This window comes from Lissotriton vulgaris, chromosome 3_1, assembly GCF_964263255.1.
Source record: "Lissotriton vulgaris chromosome 3_1, aLisVul1.2, whole genome shotgun sequence".
In the NCBI taxonomy this organism is placed as follows: Eukaryota; Metazoa; Chordata; class Amphibia; order Caudata; family Salamandridae; genus Lissotriton; species Lissotriton vulgaris.
In genome coordinates this window covers 389,745,922-389,760,708 of record NC_141689.1, presented here as the reverse complement: position 1 = coordinate 389,760,708, position 14,787 = coordinate 389,745,922, and positions in this window count along the sequence as shown.

The window sequence follows — 14,787 nt, the reverse complement described above, 5'->3', positions numbered from 1 at the left end:
CCCCATACTGCAACCCTTCAGATATTTTGCCATGCAACATCTTGAAGACATTATGGTTCGTGAAAATTTTCATACTGCATAGGCACTGAGGGTTTTTGTTATGAGCACCTTGAACCACCAGTGCATATATCTTAATCATGTTTACAGTGACACACAGGTGGCACAAGTTGCTTGTTGATCCCCCCATATATTTGCAGGCACATTGCCTAATCAGGCAGCCTTGCACCATGATGCTTGGATGCCAGCTTGGTGGTTAGATTATTTTTGTACATGATGGGGGACCTTCATACACATGAACAATCTATTGGTGTTAATTTATCTTCCGATGCATGCAGTGGATTACATTGTGCATTTGACTGGAATTAGTACACTGCACACATAGGTAAATCCCTCCTTGTTTCTCCTCAGTAGGCCAACCGTACAGTGGCATAGCACTCAGATGCATTTTTGTATTGAGAATTTTTCATTAATCTGAACATGCATCAGTGGACATGGGTGTTGCATGAAAATAGCCACAGCAAAACATGTCACATCACTGACAAGCCAAATGTAGCATTGACAGGTTGTTATTTGCAGGCACAGGTTCAGACACATAAGGTGGTTTTACCTGTCCTTGCACAGCACACACAAGTGTACACCACTGGTGCCATACACAACTTATTGCTCAGATGGGAAAACAGGAATGTGGACATCATTTATGAAGTCCTTGCACCAACGGTTCATCACTTTAAACATTCCCAAAAAATGACATACCAGTGGTGCAAGGCCCTTCATAAATGAGGTCCAGTATATCTGCCCCATTAGAGATGGACATGGCAGGGATGTTTTGACATTTGCAAAGTGTGATTGTCATTTGTGATTTACTTACATTAAGAATAGTTGTGATTGGCGACACACATCAGACTGAGGCACAGGAATATTCCTAGCTCTGATCACCACCATCACTCATTACTCATATATGTGCACTTACTGTGACTTACCCGTTGACTGCTCTTGACTTTCTAAGGCTGCACTGTCCTGTCCCGATATTTAGTGGTCAACTCCTCTGGTATGACAGCTGCCACACACTCTTCCTGGGCATTCGGAATCTCCTGTTCTGCTGGGCTACCTCCACTGGTTTGTAAGGCTCCCTTACGATTTGTCGCAAGCTTTTCTTTTGTTCTGTGCTTGCAGTCATGCCATCGCTTTTTACAGTCAATGACAGTCCGCTTAGCTTGTCCTACACTGTTTATCTTCTGGGCCATATTACCTCCTTTTTGGCAAGTGGCAACTTCGAACTTACGAAGAGCTGGTGCTGGTAATTGGTCACCTAGGTGACCAGTATCTCATTCTCCTCCTGACTAAAGTTTGATTCGTGTTTCCTCTTTGCCCAAGTCTCAGCCTGTGCATCTGGGCTTTTGCTACGGGTGGTTGCCAGAAGGTCCCGACTACTGCAGTGTCCTTCCTGGTCCATTGCAGACTGCTCTGTGGCCCCAAAGTTTTCTTTTTAGATTTGCATGAATTTTCGGGTACTTTTTTGCAGCTTGACACAGTGGTGAATTTCACAGGGTGCTCGTGCTGGCGTTGAGCAATACAAAACTGTCTTACATTACTTTTTCAGCAGTTGAGTCATGCTGACTTGTAGCAGTTTTGCGGCACCTCTGATCTAGGCTGCCGCTTTGTGCCATGGTCCACCAATATGTAGATTTGGCGCCTCCGTGGAAAGTTGCGTTGCCACAGTGGTGACGCAATTCTTTTGGATCATCGCTGCATTGCGCAGCGATGCGTCACTTCTTGTAAATCTGCAGCTTGGAGTTTTCCTATATGCTGAACTTGCACTCAATGCCCAGGCCAATCACACTGTGGCAACCTGTTTCTGGATCACAAGAATCCTCAGGAACATTTTTTCTCTCATCCCTCAGCCTGCACAAAGGCAGGTTGCATTAGCGCTGGTTATGTCCAGATTGGACTCTTGCAATTTTCTTTATCTGTGCTCCGGCATTAGCACTCGGCACAAACTCCAAGTAGCACAGAATGCACTTGCTAGAATAACTCTTGACATTCCCAAGCATCAATTGGCTGCTATGGAATTGGGGGCCTTACCTTGGCTCCCCATCAGAGAGTGCATTATGTTTAAAGCACTTTGTACAGTGCATAAGGTCCTTTTTCTCCCCAGCTCGGCGAGGATTAAAGATATATTTCACAGGCATTCTCCAAGTAGAAGCCTGCGTTCGGCACACCAAAACCTGCTTGCTGTGTCTAGGACCCCAAAAAATAAATGGGGAGATAGAGCCTTCTCGATTTCTGCAAGTAGATTCTGGAACTCTCGTCCGCAAAGCTTGAGGGCTATCCTACAGTTTTTGAGGAAAGCACTTACAACCTGGCTTTATAGACAACTTTTTTCAGGTGGATTTACAGTTAGGTTTTAGCTCAGTACAGCCGGTTATAGTGCCTTGATGCCTTTGGGTAACTCTTGCAGTCTACAGATACAAAATCAAATAGTACCTTATGTCCTGTGGGGCCCCTCAGGTGTCAAAGTGCCTATTATTTCACTTTTGGCCTCATGAGTTTTGGCCACTGTCAGCTTCTCACAAAGAGTATGCTGACACACTTGCCCCAAAACAAAAATAGAAAGAAGTGACACAGTGAAAAAGTGTTAAATTCCATAGTTTATTTCTAGAAGCAAGTCAGATTTAAACATAGAAAAGTTGCAGTCATGCTTTATACATGTAAGGAAGAACTATGTGGTGCAATTTTAAAGATTTAAGGTAAGTATAGTGCCTAAAAGCACACAGGAGCACAGGTTGGATGCAGGGTCCAGGATAGTCCTGCTTGAAAAGTTACTTCTAAAATCCAGTGTGAAGAGGTCCGTTAACGGGGGGACACTTGGACCAGGGAGAGCATCGCAAGTTTTCAGCTTGCCGGCACGACCAGTTGGATCTTAGTGCCTTAACTATAAGGAACCATATACTATAGGTAAGCGTAGCAAAATGGTTGAATGGTGTGTATATAGCAGTGGATGAGAGAATAGACTTATGTGATATGAGAGATCAGAGTATATGAATTGTATGTAATATGAGCACTGGGGGTATTAAGACATCCACCATGTTGGCATGACAAACTGCACAGGTTTTTTTGTTTGTTAATTGTGTTAGGAAACTATTATTAGGAACTAGTGTCATACTGTTTTTAGTGTTAATATTTTGTCGATTTTTAATGATGTCCATATTTGAATTGATACAATGATGTGTCTGTAACATCTATTGATTCATTATATGTTTGCATTGCTGATGTTTTATTCACAGAGAGTACTATTTGATATAGTCTTGATAAAGAAGATCCAACTACTGCTAAACCTTCGAAATGCGTCAACGCCTGTTCACCACAAACTCACCGCTCTCAATTCACCCCAAATGCGAATGAATTTCGAAACATTGGGGTGCTTTTGAAAAAAAAATTTATAGTGGTTGTGGTACCCAATGACAAAAATGTAATGTCTTTCATTTTCTCTCATGTTGTGTTTCTGAAGATAACTCTGTGAATTTAGTGTTTTTAAATTTTCACATATGTTTATTGATGTATTGTTTTTAATTTTGTGTCACTATTTTAATAAAGTCAGCATATGAATGCATCAATTGTGGGTTTCTGTGCCAACACACAAATTATTGGTACTCACAGTGCTATCCCTGAGTGAATATGGAAGAGTGATTAATGAATGGTTCTGTATTTATGAAGGAATTCTGTGATAGTTATGTTCTTTATCCATACTCCCTGAGGAAATCTAATTTATGCATCCCGTTTTTCTTTAAGGAAAATGGGATGCATTTAAAAAAGAATTGCTGCTTTATTAAAAAGCAGTCCCATACATGGTGGTCTGCTGAGTCCAGCAGGCCACCATCCCTGGGAGGGCTGTCATTCCCAAAGGGCTTCAAAATTGTGTGAAATACACTATTGTACATTGGAAATTGTGTCTTGCAAATTGCGAGTCGCAAAAGTGTCGCAATTTGCAATGCACAATTTTCTTGGTCGTACATCTGGCTCTTAGTTTTATACTTGGTGCCTGGTTTGAAGTGGAAGAAACTTCTGGAGTTTTTCCCCTACAGAAGTGTTTGGAATTAACACTAGGCCAGTGTGGAATTCGTTGTGTGTTTGAAGGGCATATGTGGCTGTGCACACCTCCACCCCCCATTCTGGTTGGTTGGCCCAATCTGCCAACACACATTCCATGTCAGATTTTAATTCACAGTTCTGGAAATGTCAATTTCAGAAAGGTGGTATTTTCTAGCCCTAACCATTTGGTGTTTACAGCCTGTTCCTCTGTCCCATGACTAGGTGTAATTGCAAGTTGGCTGTTATGTATTCCGCTCAGCCAGCCACACAATAGAGGTTCTGTGTGTTGGCAAGATAGGCCATCCTGACTTGATGAGGGGGAGGGTTACCATCTGTCACACTTGCCCTTCAGATACACTGCCTCGGCTCACAGAAAAGACTTCACACTACCTTCTCATGCCTGCAGATAGACTGGGAGCGGGACAGGAAGGCAGGACATTCTAGACACTTCTGTAAGGGGAAAGCTCCAGCAGTTTCTCCCACTTGAAATTGGGTACCAGTTATAAAAAGGGGCCTGCGGAGTACTTCAGAGGACTGACTTCCTACACCAAGAGAACTGTCCTGTTATGTAAAGCATGCACTGTGCATTAAAGGGCTGCCCTTCTGTTGGAGACCTGCTTTCCTACTTGAACCCAAGACATTCGGAGAGACTCTGAGGGCTAGTTAGCTGGCCTCCTGATCAAAGCCTCAAGGACAGAAATGGCTTTAACCATCTTGAACCCACACCTAGACCCAGTCTGAGTGAGTCCCGACCCTCCAAGATGTGCCCATCTAGACTTTGACCCTTGGATGTGGTGCTAAGGGTGCCCAGATATACCAAATACAAAGTGTAAGACTTTTTCAGCCAAAAAGCGCTCTGAAAACTGAGAGGAGGCCGAGACCTACCTGCTCGCTGATCCACCCATGGTGCATCACCCATCAGGCTGGCTTTGTGGTAGCTCCTGCCATGTTCTTCTATACAGCAGCAAATCTAGTTCAGCTGCTCCTTGCTGAAGGGTTATCCGGCTTCTTGGAGCCCTCATCAGCTGTAACTTGCTGCTTGTCCAGCTGGAGATTTTTAACTTTCAGAAAAGAGATTAAGGGTCTGATTTAGATCTTGGCGTTACTCTTGTCGTCCCTCCGCCATGGATTTTACAAGCTGCCAGATTCCCGCCTCTGTATTTAGATGCTGGCTGGCTGATCTGCCGTCTGTGTTGACAGACTGTTTTCAACTGCATTAATGGTTCACTGCTGTCAACGCGGCAGGCTCCTCTGCTGGCTAACAATAATCCATCGCCAGTACTGTGACTGTGCCAAGCCAATTTAGATTTCACAGTTGTGCTGGTGTTGTTCTAGTGGTGGATTGCCAATGGAGTGATTCCATAAAGGGATTAGTCCAACATTGTACTATTCCTGTAACTTATGAATGGATGCTAGCATCACACACCTGATGTCTTTTAGCTATCTCATTTCACCTGCATACCACCCCATAAAGCACACTTCATTTCAGACCATGATCCCTTACCATTCAAATGCAGCAGAACGTTTTTTATCAGAACTTTTATCAGTGAATTCAGCTTTTTTCTTTTGCTGTTTCTTCTTTCCTTTATTTTCTCATGGGACATAACATTTATTTCAATATTTTTTTTATTTCATAATGACAGGGGGGAGAAATCCTTGTTTTACAGAGGAGGAGTTGTCAGTGATGGTGGATGAAATTGTCAGAGTAGAACCACAATTGTTTGGAGCCCAAGTGCAAAATACAACCATAGATCCCAGCTCCCCTTACAAACTTTTCCCTGGGAGGAGAATATCTTATAGGTCCTACATCCTGAACACTTGAGAGGAATCCCTGGTGGAGTGGAGACTGGTATGTAATACTTTTGAATGTGGGTCAACAAAGGAAGAGGGGGGGACCGGGAGCTCTTTATGGTCCAGTGTCCGTGCTCCTCAAGTGCTAGCTAGATCAAAGGGGACACTGTTCCTGGTTAAGGGTATGTAGTGTCACCCAATCTGAAAGAGGAGGTAAAGGCTAGAATAGAGGAGAAGTAGAAAAAGGGGGTGAAGGAAGAGAGAGAGGCAGAGGTTCATCCCCAGTATCAAGGACCCAATGCGGAAGGGGAGGTCCAAGTCTTGCCTCTTAGTGGCCCTCACGCACCCCGAAAGATTTCATGCCTTATCATCGGGCTTTTTTAGCTCCTCGTCGGGCCAGCGCTACAATGCCCAACCGGCCCCCCGAAGGGTCTTCTGCACAGAGATCTTTTAAAGAGAAAAGCCATTTGGTGACTGCGGGTGTGTGGGGGGGAGCGAGAAGGGATCCAGTGAAAAGTGGTGGTGAGGTGCGCGCAGGTGTGGGTCAAAACTACCTAGGGGTTTCCACTGAAGGACTTTTTATTTTTCTGGTACCCCTGGTAGGTTAAAAAAACAAAGGGTTAGTGAGTCACAATAAGGCATAATTTGCCAGTGTAACTAAACATAAGGTCGACATGTTTCACGCTATGCAAGTCCTAGTGATCAGTAGCGTTTCTTCAGGACCTAAAAATGAGAGTGTAAATGTAAGTGCACGTCAGAAAGGAAATAGGTTTCCATGGTGGTAACCCCATAGCTGTGTGAGGAAGCTCGTGGTAGACCCTAGGGGGAAGTACCTAGAATGGTCAATATTCTCTGTAAGTAGATGTGTCCACGCCTAGGGAAGTATCCTTAGGCTTAGCTGCGCTGGTTATGTCCGCCTCATAGAGAGGTTGTGATGGGTGCCCGCTCCTTAGCACCTACCCTCGCCAGCGGCTGCCTGTGTGTGGACACACAGGAGGCGGCAGCCTGTGTGTGAACATTTTGTACATATTTTTTTAAAATTCATAAATAATAAATGTTCTATGCATTATTTACACATTCTTATTTTTTTATAGTTTTGGTGATTGAAAAAGTCATCAACAGAAGTATAAACAAAACCACACAAATATTGCTTTTAACCACATTAATGCACTACATAAAACTTGTTTGTGAAATCAAATGAACAACATTTGCATTTTGTATATGTAAACACATTACCCACCATTTTGAGTGGGGGAGACCCACTTAACATGCCCAAACACATCATTTCACTATCTAAAACGACAGGCGCCTGACTTCACTCTCAGGATATTTGCAATTAGACAACCACGCGGCCGGGTAGTGGGTGGGAAACTTCACAACAGACACAGCCATAGGCTAAAGTGTGTGAAAGCAATGTACAAAAAGCAATGGATGTGTCCATCTCTGTTAGGGGTTACATGCGTCGTTTACATATACACTGTGTTTCAAAAATGGCTCACTTGCTTCCAAACACTGCACCAAAAACATCTCCTCAACTTTTGCTGCTGTTTCTGAACCTTGATGCCTGGTAAAGCAGGTGAAAGGGCCACTGTGAGTGAAATGTAGAGATTGAAGTGACATTTCAGTTATTTTTAAATTACAGAGAACAATGAGGTTGTGTATTTTTAAACACACCACACCACTACATTAATACATAAGTATGTGTTGTGTGTTTTCCACTCTATAAAATGTATGTGGTGTATATATATATATATATATATATATATATATATATATATATATATATATATATATATATATATATATATATATTCGAAGGAACAACCCCCATACCAAAGAAAAATGCGTTGGGGAAAGCACACTGCCTCTCGAGTGCGGCTCGCCTGATGGACAATTCCCAAGAGCGTGGTCTTACATGCGGCTGTCCTGCTGCGGAGCCTGCACCACCCCGGGACGGTGGACCATGGATTCTTGAAAATGCAGGACCCACAATGTTTGGTGACAGTGATGGATTAAGGATGGTTCTTACCCTCAAGGCTCAAACGCGCGTTGTGAAACAGGGCAAAAGAATCAAGAGTTCATCCATTAGCGGACAGAATTTTGACTCCAATCCCCAGAAACCAACGTGTTGTATCATTAGATCAGCCCATTTTGGTGCACGATATCGCTGAATAAAAGGGAAAAAGAAGTACGTTTATGACGGCATCGGAGGAAGAAAGACATTTTCGAAACGCGTAAGGCGAAGTCAGATGCTTTTTTTTATTCGGAGGAACAAGCGCCCATACCAAAGATAAATGCCTTGGGGAAAGCAGACTGCCAGTCGAGTGGTGCTCGCCTGATTCACATTCCCCATGAGCTTGATGTGACACACAGCTGTCCTGCCGCAGAGCCTGCACCACCCCGGGACGGGGGGCCATGGATTCTTGAGAATGCAGGACCCACAATGTTGGGTGACATAGATGGATTAAGGAGGAGGCTCATATGCGAGCCCCAAAATAGGGTTTAAGAATGTACATATTTAAGTAAATATATAAGTATATGTACATCGATATTTACAATGCTAATAGAAAGGGGGACATTATTTCAGTATAATACAAAATTAACCTTCTAATCCATACAGATCCTTGTATAGTACAATTTTTTGATAGTTGCCCAGGTTCTACTAGGGCTGGCCATTCATTTGATCAATGCTTATATATATATTATATGTACCTACTGGTGGTCACCAGTCGGTAGTTATAGTTAGGACCTAGTTTCCATAGGAAAAGCATTTTTTGTTTTTTCAATATCTTTGGCGCCGGTTGACGAATCTTTGCAATATTTTTAAAACCAGTGGCCCTCCCCAGTATGCTCCTGTCTTGAACGTTTCGGGGTGATTTGACAAGTGGGGGCTGAGAACAATGGGGGGTCCCAAAATGTGTTTTCTCCATGTAATTTTCCAGAGGAAACTTTAGACACAGCTGCAGCCCGAACCGCTGAACGAATTACACCAAATTTGGCAAAAAGGCAGGTCTTGTTTCCAGAAAGAGCCCTCTTTGTTAAATGGTGTAAATCCGTTCAGTAGTTCATGACAAATTTGAAAAAGAAAACGTTTTGATATCTAGGGATGCAGTGGAGTCACGACCCCTCCGGAGCATGATCTTCACTGTGATTGGCTGCTAACACTCCAAACCAGGAAGTGTTGGCAGCCATCTTGTGACTCAGTAGAACCGAGTCACAAGAATGCAGTAAAACAAAGGGAACAAAACTAAAAGGGGGCAGGGTAGAAACACCCTGACCCCCTAGGCCTGCTGGGGGGTCCCACAAGGACCCCCAAGGCCAAACCAAAATTTCGGTGATATTCACGCAGGGCTCGCAAGTACTGCCGAAATAAAAAAAAAATATAAAGCACTGGCTCCTGCGCTTCATTTAATTGAGGCCCCCGGGTGGGCCAGGCCTGGGGGCATTGCCTAAAAATATTAGCGGGGACCTGTGGGGAACCCTGCAGCCCCGGGTACCGCCACCAGGTTTCAATTTTTATAAATTATTGAACCTGTGTATTATTTTTATAAATTATTAAACCTGTGTATTATGTTTATAAATTATTAAACCTGTGTAGGGGGCTCGAGCCATAGGGACCGCTACCTCTCTGGGTCACTAAAAATATAAAAAGGGGGGTTGGTTATGGCCCTGTACACCTGAGATCCACGTACAAAGGGATAAAAAATGGAAAAAGAAACAAATGAACTAGTAACTTACAACCCGTGTATCATCAAGACAAAGAGATATGAACATATAGTTGTAAAGATACATTGTGACTCTCAGTTGTATTGCCTTCCCATATTGTTTTCACTGTTTTTTGTCACTAGTATGAGTATGTATGATTTTGTGTGAATGATGTGGAAAGAATGATAGACAGACTGCTAGCACTTTATGGTTTATATGTGGGGTTCATACTAGGATTAGCACTGTAAACAATGAATTTCTAGCATAGAAATATCAAATTTGTATTGCAAAATATCAAAAAATGTTATATATTTTTTATAAAATGTTTTCTTATCTTAAGCTACGAAAATGAAAATAAATAGAAAAGTAAAGATAATATGTCTGCCTGAATACTCCTTTCAAGTGTTGCATCCTTATGAAATGTCTAGATTCATTCAACTTTTTTAAAGTAAATAGGTCAGGTTAGAGGTATTTTGTTCATAGTTGCTGCTTTCTCTCCCTCCTCTAGACCTAAACCTAAACTTGGGAGTACCCTTTGTTATACCTTTATGGCCCCCAAGCCCTGGGGACCACCACCTCCCTGGAGCTATTTTCACAAAGGGAGGAGGCCCTCGATGGCCCTGGGGACCGCCACCCCCAAGGGCCGGCTCCTGCGAACCTCAAGACACAAGTGGACTTCATCCTCTGTGCAGAGTGGTGTAAAAAGGGGCGTGGCCTCAGGAAAATTTTCTGAAACACAGGTCTGTGGCGCTTACTGGATGTACCTGGTGGGCTACTTGGAGACCAGGGACCTTCAGGATTCAAGGGGACTTAATTCACTGAAAAAAACAAAGGTTTCAGGAACGTTATAGTTAGCTGGACATTTCACCCTTATAAAACCATATAAATTCAGCTGTTATAGTTAGTTCAGCTAACCACACCTGCAATGCACTGCTCATGATGTCACATATTACATCATTCATGACATGGTCAGTAACATTGTCTATGACATCACTGATGACATCCATGTGAAAATCTGATGCACCTCCTCATGCTCTAATATAAACTTTGATACACCCACTGTAAAATACAGACTATCATTTTCTAAATCATTGACACACCAATAGCAGTTACTACATACGCACTCACTGATTCCTAGGTCTACGCACACATCCACTCATTCATCCATACAATCACTCATCATTACAACACTACCATATGCACTCATACACCTAAACAGACACTCACACACCGCCACTCATCCATGCAGTTACTCACACACCTTTTCCATCATGCTAGGAATCAATCACACTCCCATGTACTCCCCCATATAATTATACACACACCACCTCACTTCTTCATACAGACACTAACGCATACTTATTCTCTTATATAATCAGTGATACAAGTACACGCTCATCCATACAGCAGTCCTACAATCACTGACTATCATGTAGAGTCATTTATATACTTCAGCTCTCACATACACTGCCTTTTACATATGTAGTTACTTGGACATGTACCACTGAGACATCCATTCACTCCCCAACATACCCATACACACTCTCACACACCTATACAGCTGTTTCTACATGCACTTTTGCACCCATACACCCAGTGAAACAACCACTCACACATCTATGTACAGAGTCACACACCTCCCACCCACCCACACACACACTCGAAAATCCCCCAACCAATCAATAACCTACTTAGACCCATGCAGCAGCTTGCACAACAACAGACAGACTGATACAGACATTCACACAGTTTGGTCACTAACCCATGCATTCAGTAAGACACATTTAATCACTCACTTATGCAGTCAGTCACGCACCTACTAAATCATCCATCCAGACACTTATACACCCACTCATTCATCAATAAACTATACAGAATTACACAGTCACTGGATGATGTCATCAGTGATGTCATTTGAGATGTCATCAGTGATGCCACTGACCATGTTATGAATGATGTAATATGTGACGTAATGAGCAGTGCATTGCGGGGACGCAAGTTATAGTTAGCTGAACTAACTATAATGGCCGAATTTCTATGGTTTTGTAAGAGCGAAATGTCGAGCTAACTATAATGTCTCTGAAACCTATGTTTTTTTCAGTGAATCTATATATATAGACCGTTGTGCTGTGGTAAAATAAAAAACATCTCTGCACGAAATCTTTGGGACTCACCGTGGTTTTCTGTTTGCCAGTGTTGGAGGTGCAGGACCATTATTTCTGGGAAAAAAAAAAAAAAAATATATATATATATATATATATATATATATATATATATATATATATATATATATATATATATATATATATATATTCACTGAAAAAACCATAGGTTATAGACCATATATAGTTAGGAATTAGCATTTACAAAACCTTGAAAATTCACTGAAAAAACCATAGGTTATAGACCATATATAGTTAGGGATTAGCATTTACCAAACCTTATTTTACTCACACAAAACCATTGAAATTCGCATATATAGTTAGTTGCACTAACTATATATCGCGCACCCGCAATCCACTGCTGATGATGTCACATATTACATCATTCATGACATGGTCAGTGACATCACTGATGACATCACTGATGACATCTCAAATGACATCACTGATGACATCACTGATGACAACTCAAATGACATCACAGACAACATCACTGATGACATCAATCATGTGATAATACGATCAACCTCTTCAGACTCTAATATAACCTTAAAAAAACTCAGAGTAAACAGACACTCACAGATTGTCACTCATCCATGGAGTTACTCATACACCTAGTCAGTCATGCAAAGAATCAATCACACCTCCATTTCCTCAACTATACAGTTATACACACCTTACTTATTCAAACATATTCTAATACATATTCACTCTCTTATACAATCACTGATACAAGTTTTCAATGATCCATGCAGCCACTCACACATTCACTAGCTCTTATACACAGTAATTTATATATGTGAACTCTCACATGTACTGTGTTTTACATATGTACTTACTTTGACATGTAGCACTGAGATATCCATTCACTCACCAATACACTCATGCACACAGTCAACCACCCATACAGCTGTTTCCACATGCAGTTTTGAACCCATACAACTAGTGAATCAACTGCTCACACATCTATGCACAGAGTCACACACCTCCCAGACACCCACACACACACACTCACTCTCCCATAAAAATACTTGGGCAACAAATCAATAACCCATATAGTTACTCATATAGCTACTGATCAACACATGCAGCAGTTTACAGAACAACAGATATAATGATGCACAAATTAAGACAGTTTAGTCACTAACCCATGCACTCAGTGAGACACATGTAATCACTCACTCATACAGTCAGTCATGCACCTACTAAATCCTTCATCCAGACACTTATACATCCACTCAATCTTCAATATGTAAGACATATTTTAACTTTACAGAAACATACAGTCACTGGATGATGTCATCAGTGATGTCACTGACCATGTCATGAATGATGTAATATGTGACATCATCAGCAGTGGATTGCGGTGCGCGATATATAGTTAGTGCAACTAACTATATATGCGAATTTCAATGGTTTTGTGTGAGTAAAATAAGGTTTGGTAAATGCTAATCCCTACTATATATGGTCTATAACCTATGTTTTTTTCAGTGAATTTTCAAGGTTTTGTAAATGCTAATTCCTAACTATATATGGTCTATAACCTATGTTTTTTTCAGTGAATTTCAATGGTTTTTTAATAGCAAATATCAAAATCTGTAAAATGTATTCTTCTCTTAAATGACACTTTTTCCCCAAACTGCCTTGGTATATTCCAATATATATCAAAGACAAAAATGTAAGTGGTCAAATTAATTTTTTTCCACAATTTGAGAAAGCACAGAAACATGTGAATAAATCTGTTTCTGCTTACATGAGAGACTATGGAATGGGTTTAATATAAACAATAACTTCCGTTCCAACATTCAACACATCTACAGAAGAGATGTTGTACACTTCTCCGATGAAGGGAATAGAATAGTCGTCCTTTATTTAAAAGTGTGCATTGGAACCTACTTGTAGGTACCTAAATTAGCCACAGAACACAATAGCTCTTTTCAGAGCTACCCTACCTCTAATCATTCAAAACGTTTTTTTTTTTTTTTTTTTTCTTCACCAAAGTACGCTCCCCGGTTAGCTTACCGGTGCGTGTACCGGGCGCTCTCCCCGCGAAATTTTTTAAAATTAAATTTTTTTGCTTTTGCATATATCAGCGTCCTAATCCCCCCTCAGAAAACCTAGAGGGTCACAAAGTGTCTACCGTGCCCCCTTCTACCCATTCCGTACATTCTTTGTCCTCCATCTTATGACTCAATTCTACCAATACAGAAAATAAAGGACTCCCGTAACGCTGCCGGTTCGCGTACCGGGGAGCGCACCGGTAAGCATTCGATTAAAAAAGGTGGGAAAGTAATTTACAGAAAAACTACTACAGACACTTTCATCAAATATAGAATAGGGCCTACTACTTAGCAGTCCCTACCATTTTCCCAAATTTGATGGAATTCCATTGAGAAAATTATGCTGTAAGCCTGACTAAATATCCTGAGGTAAATTACCTAACAAAAACACTTAAGAAGTGTTAGAATTGACAACCAATCAAAATGCTAATTTCAATATCTTCTATTATTTTATGACATTTGATTGGTTATGTACCTGAATATATATAAAGGAAGAGAGAGAAACACAGCCATTTTGACTACTACTTCCTGAAGTACATATCAAGTGCATTTCAACTGAGAACTTAAACTTCTTTTTGATTGGTAAGATGATATTTTAAAAACTGAAGTATGTTCTGCACTTTAAGTTAAGTAGGAAAACATTTTCTGATAGTTATATACTATCCCTCTGTAATAGTTATAGAATAAGATAGACATCTCTGTTTTAGTTATGGATGGAGTTAGGCTTGTCTTGTATAATTAAGAATTAACTTAGGCTTCATCACATACATTTTTTTATATTTCTACTTCCAGTCTGATACCATACACTGCCCAAAGATAAAATCACTGTTTAAAAAAACAAACTACCTGTCTGTACTCAAACCCAACAGTGCCCTATCTGTACTGATATATTTTTTAAAAATTCGTTTTACAGCACAAAAAATGGAAGGAGAGAACAAAACTAACTTGGAAATTGTTGCAAGAAGCAACACAGAAACAGA